The sequence below is a fragment of the Cyanistes caeruleus genome, chromosome 7 (genome assembly GCF_971803275.1).
Source record: "Cyanistes caeruleus chromosome 7, bCyaCae1.hap1.1, whole genome shotgun sequence".
Classification (NCBI taxonomy): domain Eukaryota; kingdom Metazoa; phylum Chordata; class Aves; order Passeriformes; family Paridae; genus Cyanistes; species Cyanistes caeruleus.
The window spans coordinates 13,140,844-13,161,982 of NC_141707.1; the positions used below are offsets into that span (position 1 = coordinate 13,140,844).

Below are 21,139 nucleotides of genomic sequence, written 5' to 3' on the forward strand. Positions count from 1 at the left end.
CCCAACAAGATGCAGCAACTCTTTGCATCAGGACAGTGGCAGATATTGCCATTCCTTTTGATCTGCCAGGCAAGGGTCAGTAATCCTCTTGGCTTTGGTGTTACTGTTTGAGAGTCTTCAGCGGTAAACAGATGATAGTCTATAGATCTCATTTTACTGAACACTGCTTACTGAAGGACTTTCTCTTGTTTGGATGTGTGAATGCACACACAGCTGTCTCACACCTCTTGGATCTTTACTGCTGAAAGTCAGCACCTTGTGCTTATTTTAGCTATAGACTAAAAAAAGCTTTAATCCCAGTATGTATAATGAAGTAGTCCCCTCCCTCAGTCTCTTTTTCCAATGTCCTCATTTCTCTGTTCATTTTTCAGGTGACAATTTCCCAAAGAACTAAAGTCCTCAACTTGATATATTCACAACAGGTGAATACATCCTAGTATTCAGCTACAACTTAGTGCAGGCAGCCCAAGCCAAACAGTGCTATGTGAATTATTAATTCACAGAATTTTCTGTGGGGCTGCCTACCTCTGCCTTCACTGGGTAAAATCATCAAAAGGGGCTTATACCAAACATTCCCTGAGGATGATTGCTGTACTTCACGCTGGCAGCTGGGATTCAGGTTTTGTATCTTCATATTTTTGCTGACAGGAAGGTTTGGAATCAAAGTGAGGCAATTTTACTTATTGCTTACTTTAATTTAGGCACACAGGGATACAGAGGATGTTTTGAGATGTAAAATAATAAGACTTAAAGTCAAAGAGCTAGATTTATAGAACAGGGACTGCCTTGGTGGTGAAGGTTACCTCAAAGGTAAATTCAAATATGATCTCAAAATATTAAGCTCTGACTAAAATGATTACTAGCAATATCTTTAACAGTTCTGCTAAACTTAGGCTGCCCAGACTGTTCCCTGTCCTACAGATAGAAAAAAGATGTAGCTTCTGCATGTGAGGTGACTATTGCATTGAGGCCTGTAACTATTTTTATTAAAAAGGTGACCAGTGAGCACCAGGAGATCCAGACTGGAAAAGGTGATGAAAGCAATTAATTAAATAAATTCCTGACTGGGTGAAAGAATGTCAGTATTGCAAGGTGAAGTATTAGATGTGAGAAATGTCAACACTTACAAGGTGATACCAGTCACTCAGAAGTGTAAAAAAAAGTTGGCAGGGGAGGAGGAATGAACAAATGTCAGGAATTCTTCACAGGTTTTAGCCAAGAAGTGGCACATTTATCTTCAAACTGCTCACCTTAATTGATTTTCCACCAAGATAATGCATAGAAACTTTATTGTAATAGGAAAAAAAAGAAATAGCAATATTCATAAAGCAATTAAATATATAAATTAAACTGATTATTACATTGTGCTAAGAAGTATCTTATTATGGTTCTAAGTATAACTTGGAGTGAGGGCTTCAATAGTATTTATTTGATTCAAAGCAAGGGGGAAAAACATATATTTTCCTTAACTATGAGAACACTGGGTAGTCAGTACTTCCATTTTTTAGCTAATTGTGCCCCCTCCAGGTCCTTCTGTAATTTACACTTTCATTAGTCAACCTTCCAGCATTGCCAAACTGAATGCATTTTTCCAGTGTTGTAATAAACTCAGGGTCAGTGAGTTTGATTGTATGCAAATTATTGGCTTGTTCTGTGTTCTTTATTCATTTGTTTGTTTGATAGCTTCCTAAGGAGCCATCATCAGAGGCCATCTTCTTGCATTACTGAAGGGGAAAATACAAACTTTCAAAACTGGAATATAAGCTCTTCAAATGTTTACCTCAAAGTGTTTCTTAAGGCACTTTATTCCCTTTTGTCATTACAGCAAAAACCCATCTGTATGCAATCATAGCAGACACATAGTACAATCCTTGATGAATTTAAGAGGAGATAGATGAATCTTAAAGTTCTTTGTTTACAAAACCCAATTTTCCTCTTTGAAATAATGTATTTAGAATGAGTTCTTACTAGAAAATTTAATCACATTTAGTTTTATATTTAATTCAAAATAATATCTCTCTGAAATTTTGAACAGCTTTAATACAGCTACATGCATAAGCATTTTTAAGTGAAACCAAAAGGAATTTTCCACTAATGAAAATGGATATTGTGGAAGAAAGCACAAATTTAAGAGAGGAGGTTTTGCTGGAGGAATGTACCACCTGAATATCTGTCAGATCAGGCAGTAGCATCAGCAGTGGTAGAAAGAGAATCTCACAGCACATAGCAGTGGTCAGCAGTGGGTCAAAAATGTACTGGAAGAATTGCTAAGCTCCCTGATTTCTATGTGGCTCAGTCACGTCTGAGAGCTCAAAGGGAGACCCAAGGGAGATGGATCCAGGTTACCTTTTCAACGTAAGAGGATTCCAGCAATTGCAGACTGTAAACTGAACACAGGAAACCTGCACATTAAGCAGAGCCTGGACCAGAAATATTTATGTAATTTGTTTGTATTAATTTTGCTAGTTCTTATTTTAAAACAGGAATTTAGCATTTGGATAAAATTCAGCTTAAAACTGCATTATATCTTTCCCTACCTCGAAGTGTCAGTCATATTATTTTCAGCATATCCCATTTCAGACTATTTGAATAATTAAAGACTAGTTCTCTAATACCAGCCAAACACACAGAGCTTTCATCATTTATAAAATCCTTCTTCATTGATGGGAATGCATAAGCAGGCACTGTGTATGTTTGCAAATTCTCCTTGGATTGCTTGCAAATTCTACTTTTTAAAAAATTTGTTGTTACAAAAAGCTTGAGTTGAATTTTATATGGTTCCTGTGGTCCTAATATCCAGCCATAAACTCATAACTACTGGCATAATATGTACTATCAGTTTGAGGCAGATTCTATCTCACCTTTCAGAATTAAAAGCTATCATTATTTAGTTTTAAAATGCTAATCATCTTTCCATTAGTTCAAAAAGAATTTTGATCAAAGCTGTGTTAAAGTGAAATGGAGGATGAACTGTACAAGTGTTGAATTCATTAACATTTGTCAACTGTTTAGCCTGAGTGATTGAATTATTAATACAGTAATTACTTGAAAAAAATTACATATACAATCAGAATCCCAGCCTACATCCTCTAATTTCAACAAGAAGTTTTGCTTCCAGAAGTACAATCAATGCCCTGGATCTGTAGTATTTCTAGTGTCAATGTAAGTGCATTGAAGGAGAAGTGGAAAGAGGGATAATATCCAAATTTTATCTTCAAATGGCAGACATTGATTTTTTCGTTTCTTAATTTTTAGTAATTTTCATTAACCTGGACATGATTTTCAAAATATGTAGATGTTAAGTTCTTCAGCTGAATTCAGTGGCAGGTTTTGGTGTTCAAATACATTCAAAGTTAGGTTAATCTTGACACCCAAAGGTTCTTACATATAAAAATTATCTGCCATGTCAAACTTTTTCTGTATTCTGAATTTCTGTTTATTTCACTAAGTTATCAAAGAATGGCCTGGACTGGAAAGGACCTTAATGATCACCCTGTTCTAAGCTCTTGCCATGGGCCCCAGGTCGCTCAGAGCCCCATCCAACCTGACCTTGGACACTTCCAGGCATGCAGCATCTGCTGTTCTGGATCGACTGTTGCTTTAGAGAAGAAAATTATCCAAAGGAATCCATGTTTTACACAGTAAAAAGTACCCTACAGTAGAGGAAATAAAGAATATTCCACAGGACTTTTTATAAACAAAACTCAAAAGCCTACAGCAACACAGTTTCAGTTACACTTATTTTACCAAAATGTAATTTAAAAAAAATATTTATATTAGATTATTCAAAAAAAAGGGGGACAAAATCACTGTACATATCACTTGCCTCTAGCTGGATGTAAAGGCTGCTAGGTAAGCTGCAATGCCTGATGGAATGAGTGTCTTCCAGTTGAGTTGATGTCCTGCATTCCCAGCTCCAAAGCAGTCTCATGCCAGCAACTTTTCTCACCCTCAAGGCCACCATTAAATTGTTCTGCCCACTGCAGATTTTTTTGCTGCATAAGTCAATGTCAAAATAGAAAAAATTCCTGATTATATTACAAGATCATTTTAGAGACATTTTACAAACATTTAAAACATTCACAGGTTATTTTCCTACAAAAATGTTTTCTTAAGTAATTTCAACAAATAGAAAAAAAACACCTTATTCTAATGGAAATTTTTAAAGAACAAAAACTGCTATCAGGACCAGCACACCAAAGTCTATTCAGTTACATTTTCACTCAAATAAAGGAAGATCAGTATAAAATATGTAATTTGAAATATTAACAAGTGAAGAAAATAATCTACAACAAAAACAAAAACCCTTTAAAGAGATCACTGTCTCATAAAAGTAGGTACATTCTTTTCTGCAAAAAAAGCTCCTTATCAATCCATAATTGGTATTTATGTTGTCAGTTTCTAACTAAGCCATCTTTCCAGGCATGTTTATAACCTATCAAAAAATAGGCTTTAGCAGGAATTCAACCCTTCTTTTTTAGAATGCTTAACTATCTGGTACAGACACATTTCAGACATGGGATATTTGGAAGATGATGCAATTCTTGCTGCAGTTCCCATCCTTTCTGTCCTGGTAACCATAGCAGCTGGTTTACACCACAGGAACGAACTGCTTGTGTAGTTTTGCCCTCCCCTCTACTTCCAAAACCATACCAGAGTGCACAAGAAACACACAGAGAGCTGACTTCAACTACAGACAAGACTTAGAGTCCATTTCAAATTCATTTTCTATTTTTCTGAAAGAAGCTCAAGATGATATACCATAATTCTTTAAAAAATCATCATCTAAATGTTGCCTATTTTTTGCCCATATAATCAGCAATAAGGAATTACCCAAAACAGACTTAAAACTGCGTTAGCACAGAAGGCAGAAATAAACTTGAAATTTTTTAATGTACTAATTTGTAAGTTAAGAGATTAATCTGAACTCTTGGTAAAATCATTGGAAGTTATGAGTGAGGATGTAGGAGAGGCATGCCACAAATAAGAAGCCTGCCATGACTCAGCTTTCAAGGGCCACACTGACCTTAGTGCCCAGAGCAGATTTACTGCTCCATCGTCAGCTCCAGATGTTCCAAATTAGAAACAGCATCCAAAAAAAAAGCACACTTCTTCAATGCATCAAAGGCAATGCATGCCAAAAAATTCCCTGTGGGCTTGATGAGACTACCAGAAACCTCCAAGGACATTTCAAGAACACCCCAGTTTTGTGCAACACTCTCAGAGGATGTTAACTTTGTTGCTGCTATCTGAAGAGAATCTTGCTTCCATGCCTTCTAGAAAAACCCACAGCTGAAAATCAGGCTCTACACCTTACCAGGTATCTTACATTATTTGATCTGTATTATTGTTTTTTTGCATAAGTATCCCACCAGCAATTTCACTTCTCTTTTGGTGTTAAATTACACTGATAGACTGATCTCTTTAGTGAAATTTAATTATTTTTTTTAATACATAATTATATATCATAAAACTCCATCGTTGGTTGTGACCCATTTAAAGAAAAACAAAAAGAACACAGTATTTTTTGGCTCAATGCTGTTAGAAACAACAGCATGGCTGCTGAGATACTCATTTCAATGCAACCCAAATAAAGAAAAAATTACCAATTAATAAATAATAAAGTATCAAAAAAACCCCTACTGGTTTTAAAGCTAAACATTACCTAAAATAAGATCCTACTAAGAGTACTGCAGAGTAAAACTGTCATGTCCAGCTATTGAAGTAGTTAATAGACTTTATAAAAGATAAACAGAAGCGATCATGACCAATAATTGTAGTTATGGTTAATGCACGACCCCTACATTTTTTTAAAAATTATTTTATATTTCACAGAAAATGTCTCTTGTATTAAAGGTGATCTTGTCCTGATTAATGTAAAACATTGTATCCTACCACTATCCAGTGATTATTAATCCAGTGATTAAAAAGAATTAATATTTTTCCAGTAAGTATTGTCAATATTATTTTATTTGTGCGTAAGTAAAGTACATACTACATTATTTAATTAACTTAATTAATTACTTATTATATTTAGTAAGTAAATTAAAATCTTTAACTGAAATTGTCATCCCTATAACATTCTTTTTCCTGCAGTATCACAAAACAAAAATACAGTCTGTAACATTTCCTGCAAATTCAGCAAATGCACTGAGACTCAGCAGAGATGAAGCAAGTAATTTTAATTAAAAACTGTTTACGTCTGGCTACCAGCCATTCTAGTTAGCAATCCATAAAATGATTGTTCCAGGTATTATCTTATCAGCAGAAATTCTCACTGTAGTGTAACCATTCCCTATGTGAGTAAGCAAGCAGAAATTGAAAAACTGTGAACAGAAATTACCTTCTAATAGGATTGAGAGGTATCACTCACCTCCCAGTAGGACCTAAGCTGACTTAACCATTCAAAGTCACTCTCATCTTTGCCTTTTTTGCTTACTAGAGATGAAAGAACATCCTCAGCATGAACATCAAGCTCAACAAGTGCTCCTAGAGTCACTCAATTCTGCTTAGACAGCTTTCCTCACACCAAGGTGACAATGTCCTCAGTCTGTCTATTATCCTGGCCCAGAAATCCCCTGGTGCCTGCAAAAAATTTAAAAGTTAGGAAGTTGAATGTCTGGTCTTAAGCATGATTATGTTTGCTTGGATTTCTTATGTATTTCTTATTTTTTACTACATTACTTTTATATCTCTCTGTTAAATTGCTTCTTCTCACTGTGATACCAGTACAATGACTTTCATTCACCAGTAGCTCAACAGGGGTTTGAGATGCTTTTTTTTTACAAACCCAAATATAAAACATCAGTGGCACATATCTGCAAACAAAATAGCATACACAACTTAATTCCTGCAACACAGGAAATACCCATGCCCTTTTAATGTTTCATTTTATTCTCTCCAATACTACCTATGATATAATTATATATCCAATACATAATTATGAAAAACATCTGAACAATTTACTTAAAAGATCATTTAAAAGTAGATTAAAAAAAAGTTTATCCACAGCAATAATTCTTGTGTACTGCCCCCTGCAATTCTTGTGTACTATGTCCCACTGTATTAACTGAAGATCAGTTTAAAGATGTAAAAATTTACTTACAGTCTCTGTAACATATAAACCGATAAGGATAAACAAAAATTCTCTCTTCAACAGCTAATCCACCTCCAGTGCATAAAAAGTTATTATTTATACCTTCCTAGCAATAGAAAACATCAAGGAAATTGAGTAGAGCAACCAGGTACAACCTTTACACGGTAGTTTTCCATGATAAAAAAACCAAACAAACAACACCTTTAAGAGTTTTTTCCTCGCAAGATTTCTTGTCCTGTTCTCTGCACTGTAAGGATGTTTCTCTGGGACTGAACATTTCAGTTTTAATTTTTCTTCTTGTTTTGGCTGACTTTGCACTACATTCACTGCACACTGCACACTGTCAAGTCTGTGTATGGGGACCCAAACCCAGTTCCTCTCTTTATAGCAAAGGTTATAATACTTAACAAGGTCCCTATTAAATACTTCCATACCAAGTAAGGTCTTCAGCCTTTGAAAAAACCTCAAGAAGTTCCTAATTGGATAAAAAAATGAATCTGTGGAAAAACAGATGCTTTTTCTCTAAGTATTCATTAAGTCCCTTGAGAATTATTTCCAGAAATTCATTGCACTTCCTCAGTTTTTCCAGCCTCTTGTCTGTTGTTACTACTGTCAGCACATGTCTGTTCTGGAAAAGAAATTATTCCAGATAAAAATATTATTGCCTTTTCAAGTGAATCACCACACAGCACTGCAGGAAGTATTAATCAAAATGGATCTCTGTATCACATTCTGCTTTACTCAAAAACATTGTTGGGTTTACAATTTACTGACCTTGCTCATTGCCAGAGTTCACAGGAGTAGTTAGGCAGCTTGTATGAAATTATTCAAAACATGAGAACTATTATTTCTGAAAATAATTTCAAAACAGGGTCAATTGATCAACTCCCATCGTTCTCTTGGAGCAACATCAATTCACACCGGCTATTCAACTGCACTGTGTGATCGAGCAACATGAGCAATTCAAACATTTTGATGGATTTTTTAAAGTGTACTTTGATGACAACAACAAAGGCACACATTTTAACCAGTAATCAGTGTCAGAATTCAATGCAAGGAATAGTCCTTCTTTCCATACAATATATATAAATATATACACAAGATAAAAGTATTGATTTGGCAAAGCTGTACACAGGCAACACTGACACTTCAGTACCAACACTAACTAGCAATATGATCTAAAAAAAGTTATTCCCTGATCCTGAGACATTTCCTAACTAAATACATTTTAAAAATTTTGTTCTCAAAACAAAATTCTACTTGTTTCAAGAAGACAAGAAATTCTACTTTTATTTCTTTTCACAACAGCACCTGAACAACACCTGTCAAGACACATTGTTGAATAAATACTGGGTTTCCTGTATTTGTACACGGTACAGATGACAAAATATACATCAAGACATAGAGTGCTTTCCAAATTCTTTCTAGTGCTTTCCAAATTGATCTCTCAAATTAAATTAATGTAAATTATTAGAAAAGCTACTGCATAAGAGGAAAGTTATCTCAGCTAATACAAATGCAAAAAAGGTTTTGGAAAGGCTCTTTAAAGAATGCCGTTGTCTGAACATTAGGTTCTGACATTTAACTTGCCTTATGACCCATTTATAGCCTATCCTCATTACAGCTTTTAAACTTGCTCACCAGGTATGGGGTTGGGGAGCAAAGACACACTGAAATGCAGGACATTATGCAGATTTACAGTGAAGAAATCAAACCAAATAAATGTTTCTACTCAGTTCCAGTATAGGCTTGAATTGAAACCATGACTGAATTTATTCTAGCTCAGTTCCATGCCAGGACATCGTGAACCGATCCAAACCCCTCACACTGCAATACAAAATGTTCTGTCAGGGCGAAGTCCTGGCAAGGAAGCGGGGACTGATGAATCCCAATCCCCTGCTGCACTTCCCAAAGCCTGGGACACAGGTTCTGCCAAGGCATCTCCTCTGCCACCTAAACCAGTGCACCCAGAACCTCAGTGGTGCTGGGACGGCCAGAGGTAAGAAGGAAAAAGAGGTAACCAGAAATCCCAGCAGATCCCAAGGTCCCTCTGCTGTGCCCGGTGCCTGCCCCTGAACACATACAGCCAGGAGCACACATCCAGGATGAAAACAAAACACACAACTGTATCTATCATAAGAAACTCCAGAGAGTTACGGGAAAATTTCAGCCTGATCAGTACTCACAAGAACTGCTGACAGTGACAACAATGATGGACACCAGAAGACAAAGATGTGCTCAAAGTCTTTCCAGTAGGAGCAGTTTTGTCAGAGCCCATCACATCCTGTGTCAGGGAAGGCCCTGAGGAGGCAGAACAACCTCACAGAGCATCAGCTGGGGCCACCAGCGGGACAAGGACACCTGAGGACAGAGGCTGCACTGCTGCTCACAGCCAGGGGTGAAAAACGCATCCCGAGAACAAACTCCTCACAGGGAGCCAAGGCAGATTGGACACACAACTCCTTTTCAGCTTCAGTTTGGAGAATTAATAGTAAATTCCAAATTCCATATCAGCCCGAAGCTCTGAATGTTTGATACACATTTGCAAATGCATTCAGTTTTGCTTTAATCCCCTGCTGGTGTTACACAAATCCCTCCCACCTAGTGCCAAACCCAGAGCTGTGTGCTGATCTAAGGGATCGTGATGGGGTGCAGCTCCCTACTGCAATAATCACAGCCTTCCTTTGTGCAGGAAACACATTCACCTCGTGCCTCCTGCCTCTCACCACACCCAACCACAGCCAGCTGCAGAAACTTCACCTACACATAGACAACCGAGATGTCAGCATGCCAGCACAGCTCATAATTGGGTTTATAAAACAGTTTTTAATGCACACAATTGTATAACTACACATTGTCAAGAGAAAAGTGGGTTTTGTTCCCTTTCTTAGTATATTTATCAACAGCAAATAGAATAATTGCAGCTGGTAAAGCAAATCAAAGCGGTGCTGCCAGTTTTATAAATGGGATTCTTTCTGCTTGTTTTTTTCTTTCATATGAGAAAAAGCTAGGGAAAAAATAATTTATGCTTCAACATAGTTTCCTATTTACAACTAAGGTATGAAATCAAAAAGGGAATGGCATCATTCCCAGTCATTCAAAACATCAGTGTAATTTATTTTGTCAGTGACACTGCCAGTGTCAACTGCAGGGGAAAAAAGTATCAAGAGAAGCACATAAATTAAATGTACAAAAATAGTCTGAGTATCCTGCTAAAAGACCATCAGTAATCTAGTTTCTAAATTTAAATTTTAATATATCACAGATCGCAGTCTGAGGATTTTTTTTTTTTTTTACACTTGGGGTTTTTCTTGCCTTTTTTCTCCCTTCTGTTTTGTTCTCTGGGAAGACAGAAAAATTTCTGTACCCAAGATTTTCTTAAAATTTATGGGAAGTGGAAATTAAACCAGCAAGTAATTTAAACCTCATCAACACATTTGTTTAAATTAGATATTTATAATGAAGGAATAATGTATGATTATTCAAATTTGCAATGAAAAACTAAGCCAATAAAGCAATTTTATTACACAATGTCATACAAATGCAAAAAACAAATCAGCCTGAAGAGACTCAAATTAGCTTTATGCTTTAAGAAGCACCGTTCATACAGCCTGGAGAAGAGCAGCCTTTTAAGCCATGAACCTCAGACACTGCATTTGTGGAAGGACAGTGCCACCTTTTGGAAACTGATGCCTGCTTGTTTAGCCAAAATCAACCTGACACTGTTGAACTTCTATTCTGGCATTTACACGCTCCTGCACAAAACATCATATATTTTTTTCCCCCCTGCCAGTGATAGCAAATAGTACATTCCAAAAAAATACTTTGTAATTGAGTAGCACTGAATATCTGAATTAGATGATTTTATCAAAATGGATCATTCAGAACACAATATTCAGAAATACCCAGCAAACTTCTCAATACCTTGCCTTTTTTTGGATGGTTTAGTGAGCCCACTTACAACTACATTAAAAATGCAACATCCTACTAGAAACTCCTTGATATTAGCAAAGATCTTCAGAATGCAGACAGGTTTTTTAATTATTATTAGAATAATATAATAGGATTACCAGAATCACAAGGTAGCCAGTAATTCCCTGAGGATCAGAATCTGCAGAGCATGCATGAGAGGAGTTTTGGAGAGCTGGACTTGCTCAGTTTGGTGAAGTGGAAATTAAGGTGGAATTTAACTGTAGCCAGTAACAGGTACAAATCTTTGCTTGGGAGATTCAGCTTGGACAGCAGGAAAAAATTATTCCCTAGGAGCCCTGAAGCCTCTGGAGGTAATCTGCAAGAAATCTGTGTTCATGGAGATTTCTGAATTTAAATACACAAAGCTGTAGCTGACTTGATGCAGTGGTGCCAAAAGTTTCTGCTTTTTGAAAGGAGCCAGATTAACTGAACTCCAGAGGCTCCTCCCAACCAATGTTTCTCTGATTCTATCTGAACCAGTGATTTTTTAAAGAACCTAAGTAAGGAAGCCAAGATGAAACAGAAAATAGACAATCAGAAGCAATTTTATTGGTACATACTAGAAATTCACTCTATACTCAAGACAGCAGTATGTACCTGAAGAACTGATTTCATCAAGTCTTTTAGTCAAGTATTGAATTATGCACTTTCCTTCAGGCATCTGAGCCATGATGTCAGAACTGAAAATTGGCTCCAAATAAAGCCAAATAGCCTGAACCTTCAGCCTTTCATGCAGAATCTCCTGTATGAAAAACAGCTTTCCTTTGCATTCCCAGTAGAGGGACATTAATCAGATGCATTACCTGGTGCTTTCAGCAAAGCATTTTCAGTAGACTGCTGAGACCTTTAGGGCAGTTTGCATATTCAGCAGCAGGTGCAACAGGTGGAAGCTTTAAGATTTCAGCTGATTTCACCTCATATGATTTCCTGCAATAACAAATGCCACATTATTTTCTGCAACTGGATCATTTGAAAAGCTGGTGGCAGGAGTTCCCAAATGAAGTGAATCCAAGAAACAAACAGTACCAGGGAATAAATGCAGGACATGCTTTAGCATGTAATAGTATTTGTAGACTAGTTCACTTTAACAGAATACGGAATCTGGCTTCTGACAAACACCCAAGCCCAGACCACTATTTCATTTGCTAGGACAGGTTGAGAGCACAGAAGACAGGAAAGCAACCTAAACTACTGAACCAAAACTAAGCAGGCCTTGTTCTGCATACAGGACAACAAAAAGACGTGGTTTTAATTAAAAGATTTCAAGTAGTAAATAGCCCAATACTTAAGTCATATTTTATTTCTGACTTCAAATTCCTAGTGTGGATGTGGAACACATTACTGTACCCACTATGTGTACACATTAATATAATTCAATAGTTATCCAGCCTTTCCTTTAAAAACAAAAACTTCAAGATCCTTTATCATTTTTTCTAAGTATCCTCACTTCTTTTGCATCATTTAAAAATTATTTACCACGACCATTTGACACTTCTTCACTTCTTACACAGATGTGATGATAGCAGTTGTCTCTATTCCTAATTTACTGACATAAACAATTTGCAAAAAATGTATAAAAAAAATGCTATTTATAACCCTATAACAAATACCTATATTCTTCTTTCCCATATAGAAACATACTACTCACATACTACTGGGTAGCAGAGATGGAATTATTACCATAAGTGCATTCTGTTAAAATAGAAATTGTATATTTGTACAGTAAACTCATTTGTTATACAAATATACAATTCATTCAACATCACCAGAACCATAGCAGTAATTGTCTCAACAGCACACCCATACATGGTGGCTGCACCAAGTCCTGTCAAATTAAATATGTGAAAACTTAATTAACTTCTTCCTTTATTCACTGCCACAGGTTCTGAACAACAGACCATTGTTGGTACCCAACATGAACCATTTCCTCTAAACAAAGTCCCTCTCTCATCTTTTAGCTTCTGGGACCTCAGCTCTGGTGACCTTGCTTCTACCAAGAGCTAGAGGAAAATGCAATTTCCAAGAGGAAGGTTAGTTAATTTGCTTACACCAAAATGAAGACAAGGAATCTGGAATTCTCTTCGGCATCAATCCAGAATTCTCCATGCTTTGTTAGGTTACTAAGAGAACAACCATTGTGTAATTGCCTGAATCTCAAAGACTGAAGCAACTGTCTTGTGTAATTGAAGTAATACCTTGCATTATCACAGTCAGTCATCAAAACACTCTGAAAGCTGAAATTATGAAATTACCATGGCAAGCTTACTCTTTTTAAATAGGCTAACCCAACTATTTTACATTAACGAGGATGGAGCTTCTATACTATGGTATTGTAGCAATTACAGAATAAATACTTATTGGAACGCACATGTAGGGATATGTACATATGTATTCATGTTTACTGAATATGTAATGAAATCTGAAATAGCATTTCTGCAAGTCCGTGGGAGTTTTGAGGTATCCATGTTAGCTAGATATTTATAGCCAAGCTTTCTAGGAAAGGCTTCTAGGTTTTCAAAACATGGCTATGTTTTAAGGGCAATTTAAGAAGTATTTCATTGAGAAAAGAGACAAAACCAGCTCAAAGATGGAAGTACAGAGTTTTGAACACTATGCTTAATGTTAGAATTTAATTTTCTGCTTTGGAAAAAAACTATAGATCTTTCACCACATCCCCGAAATTTGTCTTGTCTTTAGTTTCATCTCCTTTCCATAAGCCCTAACATTTTTAATTGTTGAAGACCTAAATAATTCAGTAGCTTTATATTTTAAGTAGAAAGTTTAGACAATATTCTCTTAGCCTCCAACCTTTCCATCTCTACCTTCAGATATATTTTTGCTGGTAAAACGAAGGTATTTATATAATACATCTGCTGCCTTAGGTACCAGAGTTACTGTTAAAAGTATTTAGGAACATCTCCAATGCATTAGCACTCCCACATCATTAATTAAGAGTAAAAATCAGCTTGAAGGGATTAAATAGTATGTGGCTGACAAGGGACAAAAGCTTTATCCCTTTAAAACAAGATTAATTCACTGCTTAAAGAGGATAAACAAAAGCATTTGAAGTCTCCATGCTTTAGATTAAGCAGAAGAGATTTCTTGTTTGGTTACAATAGTTGGTGATGTATTAGAGAAAATAACCTATTTCTCTTTCATAATGTTTAATGAAATGAAATCCCCTCAACAGTCTGGATTTTGACAATGTGGTCTGGATACCATCTACAGATGGCAAAATATGGGTTCCTGTTTCTCTATAGTCTCAACTTTATTCCATTTGGAATTCCTTTCCATTAAAGCTTTCTCAATTGAATAATTTTTGCCAGCTGTTTCACTGACAGGCTCAAAACTTTTCTAGGAATGGTTCAAAATGCAAGTTAACGTATGACAAATCATTTAAGTCTTCAGAAGAATACAGTGGTAAACCCACAACTTTGGACATCTTTCCCAGCATCTTTCTTGCAAACCAGGATTGTGAATCACCTGGATTAGAGGAATGTGTCATCTCAATTCTTCTACTTTGAATTTAACTTGCCTTGTTACTGCTAATGCATGTGGAGAAATGTGGAAGGCTTTGACAAGTTTATACAGCCCATGCCAGTAGTTTTCTACATCACTTCTACTTCATCTGGGTTCACTTCTCCATCCAGCCTATTTTCCATTGAATTCCACAATCACATCATTGAGATGCCATATCAGCTCAGGATCATATAGGAACAAACTACCATGCTCAGTAAACTTGCAGTTTAAACCTCAGAAGAGGTTTCATGCCACTGTAATATTACACACTACCCATGATGAAATGCAATTTGTTCATTTCCCAGCACAAAATTATACCATAAAACGTATGCATCTTAAAGGCACCATATTCTCAGAGGGAAAACATTTTATTTCTTCCTTGAAAAAATTGGTGCAACTACACCTTATATTAAACTTCACTGTGGCAAAAGTTCAAATCACTCAGACACAAATTCAGCTGAACACTGAGGCACCCACCTGTATTCCCAACATTTAACACCAGGCACATGCATCAGAACTTAGCTGAACAGCAAGTGACTAAAAACAAGTTACATTTCCAGGGTGAACGTGCTTTGCTGAACTGAAACATAAATACATAAAAGAAACAGCAGGGGGTTGATTACTGAAGTGATACTTGAGAAGAGAGGAGATGGGATTTTACAGTTCCCAAGCTGCAAACTCTACATCTGCTAAATTTTAAATGATCATTCAACAAAGGTTGTAAAGGCAAAATGGCTTCATACAACTTGCCAGTGAGTGCTTTTTAAAGTTTTCTTGTGAAGAAGTAAATGCATATTCAAGTTCTCTACACCTCAGGTTTCAGGTCTTTGATTAATTTAGTGTATTGGGAATGGATATTGAGTCTTACACAGCTAATTCGATTGCTTGAATTTAATTCAGGAAAACCAAGAGATATTTATTGACTACACTGCCTGCTCAGAAGCCTGCAGAATATGTGATTTAATTCTCCTGGCATGTTACCCACACTACAGAAATTACTTATGTAATGTTATCTGCTGCTTACACTGGCTAGATGGGCTTAGAAATGAGCCCCAAGCCATCATACACAAACACAGTGCTTTCTGGAAAACAGCTTTGAGATGTCCAGGTAATGCCCATATCACTAAATAAATACCTGTATTGCTCTCTAAATACCTACATGGCTAACCAACCACACTGCTTGCTACCATACTCCTCTACATATGTGACTTCCAAACTTTCTTGACCACATGTCCTTATCAGCATGAAAGCTTTGAACACACCCCCATAATATATGTATATTTATTTACATGTTGTACACACAAGCTACTATGTGCACATATTATATACATAATGTTATCTATATAATAATGTACCTACTATAATTTATATTATAAATTATATATATACAATATACCATACACAAAAGTTAGACATTAAAACCAGAATAAAGATTAAATTAACAATACTATAATTAATTTTTATTAACTTCATTAACTTTTTATTAACTCATATCAATAATCTTTTTCTTTTACTAATAGTACTATTATTACTACTATTTTAAGTGAGAACAATTGTGTGATTGAATACGCCTCATTAATCTTGGTTCAATACTTTGAGATTCAAAGGTCTAAGTTCAGTTTATTTCAACACTGTTTTAATGGCTGTCATAGCTCAAAAATAAAGTTTGATGACAGACTCAAATGGGAGAACTGCATCATTGGCTGGGCTTAGTAAATCATGATCCTACTCACTACTTTTGCAAAGATTTTTGTTTAAATTCATATCGTTTATTTTCACCTTCCCTGGTGTCACTTTATTGCTCTTGCAAACTGCCTGCAAGGTCATGCATTTTTGAATTTTTAAAAATTCACATAAAAATTTTTTGAAAGAGATTGCACAGAGCCTTGTCCAGCAGAGACTTGAAGCTCTCCAAGGCCACTGCCTCCACAGGCAAACTTCTCCCCTGCTTTATCATTCACTGCAAAGAATGTCATCCCTATGCCAGGTAGGAATTCCTCTCTCTTCGAACTGAGGGCACTGCCCCTCCTGCTGCTGCAGCAAAGCACCAAAAGGAATCTGGCATCATTGTCTCTGTAGACTGTAACTACATCCCCACACCACGTTATTTTCCCAACACACGCAGTTCCCTCAGGACTCTTTTCACACACCAAGTGCTCCAGCCCCATAACCAGCCCATAGTGATCTGATGGACTCGAGTTTATCAGCAGCTTTACAGCTGACGTGGGTAAGATCACCTGAATCAATCAGGTGACTCTGAACTTTGAACATGCTCTTTGTTCTCCACGTCTTTCATAATGAAACTGAAATATAAAGCTCGAGTGACCTTGATTTGGGTAAGCACTACCTAGCAACAACCAAAACATCAGCCTGTTATCAATGTAATTGTCAAACTGAGTCCAAAACACAGCACTGTGACAGCTACTGAGAAGAAAGTGAACTCTAGTCCAGCTGAAACCAAGACAATGACATAATATTTTGTACTTTGCACCAAGCTGAAGACTTGGTACGCAGATTAATTTCTGTGGTTTCTAAAGGGGTGCCCGTAGGAGAGAGTCGCTCTCTCTGGAAACATGGCACGAACAGCAGCCCAAACCAAAAGCATCTGTTTAAATTTGCACTGCTAAACCAATTAAAGGAGATCTGAGCAGCTTTAAGGAGGACTGTGTTGCTTGTAAAACCCTGTTTTGCAGAGTTCGCAGCACAGACAGCGCGGTTTGATTGCTAGGTACCGGTGCCCTGCGCTTCCTTGGGACCGGGCGCCGCGGCCTCTGCGCCCCTCAGGCCCCGCTCACACCGAGCGAGGGCTGGGCTGGCAGCGGTAAAACCCGGCATGGCACAAGGTTAACTCATAAAAGGGAGTTAAGTTGAAATAAATAAACAAATATATAGATAAATAACTAAGCAAACCCCAAACCAAACGCACCTTCAGCTCAGAAAGCCCGCTCCGGCAGCCCGGTGCCCCTCAGCCGCCGCCCCTCAGCCCCGCGCTCGGCCGCTGCCGGGGCTCCGCAGCGGGACACGGCACAGAGCAGCACCACAGAGCTGCTTCCCGGCTCCCACCCCTCATCCCGGCTCCCACCCCTCATCCCGGCTCCCACCCCTCACCCCGGCTCCCACCCCTCATCCCAGCCAGGAAACCTGCGGGAGCCTAATCCCGGCCGCGGTGCTGAGCCCGCGCTCGCCTCAGCCGAGAACACCTCACACCTGAGGGGAGGAATTAAATTTCCACAAAGTACCTGCAGCTGTGCCAGGCCGGAGCTCAGCTGCACCGCGATCGTCTGCCAGCAGAAAAAGCTGCTGTGCCTGACAGTTTCAAATAAGGATGGTGAAGCTGGCTTTGAACAGCGTGTGCCATTCTCTGCTGCCTAGGGAGGTGTCCCCCTTACCTTTATAAATAACTCCCTTGTATCAATACGTAAGTGTAGGTGCTCGTCTTTAGGCAAAGCAGGGGGGCAGGTGCATCTGCTAAACGTGCAAAGGAGCTCAGCTGTGTCAGCGAAATGATTCCTGCTAAAATAGAATGGCCTTGGGTGGCTGACCCACCACAGCAACCAAAGGTTTTCCAGGTGCCTCATTACACATCAGCCCATCTTGTCCACAATGTCTTAGGATTTAAACAACCTGCCCCTACGCTCCTGGAAAATTACAGAATACAAGAAAATATAAAGAAAAATCTCACTCAGTTTCATTGGCAGTCAGTGGGTGTTTCCTTCACTGAATCCAATGCCAATCTAAATCAACTACTGGCACGGTTGGGATGATTTCTAACACTGCTGTGGCCAGGTTTGGATTTCTATGAGACATGAAATAGCTTTTGCCATGTTGAATGAATACTTTGTGAATTTCAAATGAAGTTTCTATATGTTTTCACAGAAATATATAAAAGGTAGCACTACATTTTACAGAGTGAACCTGCTGAAAAAAATCCTTATAAATAAGCTCCAATTCAGGCTTGTAACCAATCTTTTGAACTGCAACACAGAATATTATGACTCTAGATAGGAAGTTTTAAACATAAAAGCCCCTTTATTAGAATAGCACAGGCAAAGAACCACTAGGGTATTTCTGCTTTGTCCAGCTGCAGAAAGTTCAACATCTCCTGGAATTCCCAGCAAATTTTCTAAATCCAAGCCAGCACCAAAGCCTGGTTTTGATTTTGAAGTGAGAAATACCTTCATCCTCAATCTAGCAAGGGGAGAGTGAAGCAAGTTCTACTCTGTTCTGGCTATGATATGGACCAGGCCAGCTGGAAACCATGCAAAGGGAGCTTCTTGCTATTTCAACTATCAGAACTACATCTACAGCAAGTAGTGGCACACTCAGCACACACTGCCAGCTGCTGCTGGGCATGGGAGCCCTTTTGCTAGAATGTGACATTTTGGGGTTTATTGTCTGATTAGGAAACTGGAAATAGCTTACCTGCTTGTACTCATCAGAGTAAGAAATAGACAGATTGCTAATATGAGAAACATTATAAAGAAAAGCCTTATACATGTAGCATTTTTCGTTATCAGAAGTTCTTCTAAAAAACAAGAATAATACCTACCTTGATGTTCATTCACTACATGGGCTACCAGATAAGATCTTTTATGTCACAATTGCTGCACCTGTTTTTAGTTATTAAAAAGTTTTCCTTATACTTTCATAGCACATTACTCACTGTTAGAGGACTTGCCAATTCAGCCCTGTAATATTACCAGTAAATTTGGTAGACTTTCTACACTCTTATTCATTCTGTATCTTGCTCATTTCTGCAATGCTGAGTGGACCAAGCAGTATTTTCAAGCCTGTCAACTTCCAGGTTCTTAATGCCCAGGATGAGTAGTATCTGAAACAAACACAGTAATTGCACACTTGTGTTCTGCCCCAGTTTTACAGAACATTTTTTCAAACTCAACTTGCCTCACTTGGCAAGAGTACAAGCATGGCTGTCCTGGTAAGAAGAGGGTCAGTTATCATCATATAATGGTTTGGGTTGGGAGGGACCTTACAGAGCATCGAGTTCCAGCCCTCTACCATGGGCAGGGACACCTTCCGTTAAATCAGGTTGCTCAGAGCTCCATCCAAGCTGGCCTTGAACACTTCTAGGGATGGAGCATCCACAGCTTTTTTGAGCAACCTGTTCCAGTGCCTCATGACCCCCACTGTCAAGAATTTCTTCCCATTATCTAACCTAACTCTACTCTCAGTTTAAAGCCACTGTGATGCATTCCTCAAAGATGCCTAATTCCTGAGGACTTTTGAAAAGGTAGAAATTTCAAATTGTCCCAAGCCACCACTAAACAGAATTGTTTTTTTTCTTGATGTGTTAAAAAAAATAGGCATCATTCCTGATAGGAGCTTTCACTGCAATAAATGTAAATATTCAGATAATTTCTGAACTTAATGCTGCAACACCAAAGCAACCACATGAATACACTGTTTCTTTCATGAAAAAGAAAGCCCATTTGTGCATTTCAAACAATGGGAAAGCTTTGTCAATGAAAGTGGCCTTTGGAAGAAACATACATAACATAACACCAGGAGTTAACCCCCTGTTTTGAGTGCAACTCCCTTTCTAAAGAAGACTTGTTTTGGGTTTTGCTGTTTTTTATTTCAGCCATCTACTTGAAAATGAAACAAATGTACCATTGGTGCCCTAGGAAGTTAATATGTATAACAAAGACTCTATTTAAGTTTACACGGCCATTCTGAAAGAGCACTAGAATTCAACATAAAAAGTATCAGCTCCTTCTGCAAGAGCAAGATAGAACTGGATCATTACAAATAGGAACACTAACATTTTCTACAAAAACCCCAGACACGTGGAAAACAGCTCCGGGAAGTGAGCTGCTAAGTTCATGATTCACTGGTTGTAGTCAGCATGGATTCAGCAAGGGCAAGTCAGACTTGAGCAACCCTCTGCACTGAAATGACTGCCAGGAGCTGAAGGGAGAGCAGCAGACGCTGCCTGCCGAGACCTCAGCGAGGCCTCTGACACTCCCCCAAAAGATCCTGGTTAATGATGATGGGCAGAGCATGCCCTCAGCAGGGCTGCAGGTGACACAAAACTGGGAGTGGCTGATACACCTGTGGGTCCTGCTGCCATCCATAGGGATCTCTGCAGGCTGGGGAAATGAGCTGTGGAGGAACAGTCCCATACACTGATACATACACAGTGGCAACATCCTGGGACCAACCAGATGGAATAACCCCTTTGCAGAGAAGGCTCTGGGATCCTGGAGTTGAACAGGAGCCAGCAGTGTGCCCCAGACCAAGTTGATGGCAGGGGCAGCACCAGCAGGATGACAGAGGTGATCCTTCCCATTACCCAGCAGTGCCCAGTTCTGGGCATCCCAGAACCCAGTGTGAGACACACAGACATAGCTGGCAGTCCAACTAAAGGCCACAAAGGCATTCAGGGACTGCAACACTTCTCTTAGAAGGACAAGATGAGGCAGCAGGAACTGTTTAGCCAGAAGAAAGCTCAGGGAGACTCTTATGAACACTTATCACCATCTGAAGTGGGGGTGCAAAGATGGAGCCAGGCTCTTGTCAGCGATGCCCAGC

General features: G+C 38.3%; 1 long non-coding RNA gene across 6 annotated transcripts in view; it reads right to left on the bottom strand.

Moving 5' to 3' along the window:
* Positions 1-17,809, bottom strand: part of LOC111931949 (uncharacterized) — a 40,954-nt gene extending 23,145 nt beyond the window's left edge. For 3 of the 6 annotated variants that reach the window (XR_015289118.1, XR_015289117.1, XR_015289119.1), the window contains exons 1-4: positions 17,514-17,654; positions 11,872-11,995; positions 6,374-6,585; positions 3,827-3,995 (exon numbers count right to left, since the gene is read on the bottom strand). This is a non-coding gene — a long non-coding RNA (uncharacterized LOC111931949). Of the gene's footprint in view, positions 1-1,272; positions 3,654-3,826; positions 3,996-6,373; positions 6,586-11,871; positions 11,996-17,513; positions 17,655-17,728 lie in introns of those variants that run through there. The other 3 variants (XR_002865848.2, XR_015289121.1, XR_015289120.1) reach the window with 3 other exon arrangements.
* Positions 17,810-21,139: the final 3,330 nt, after the last annotated feature.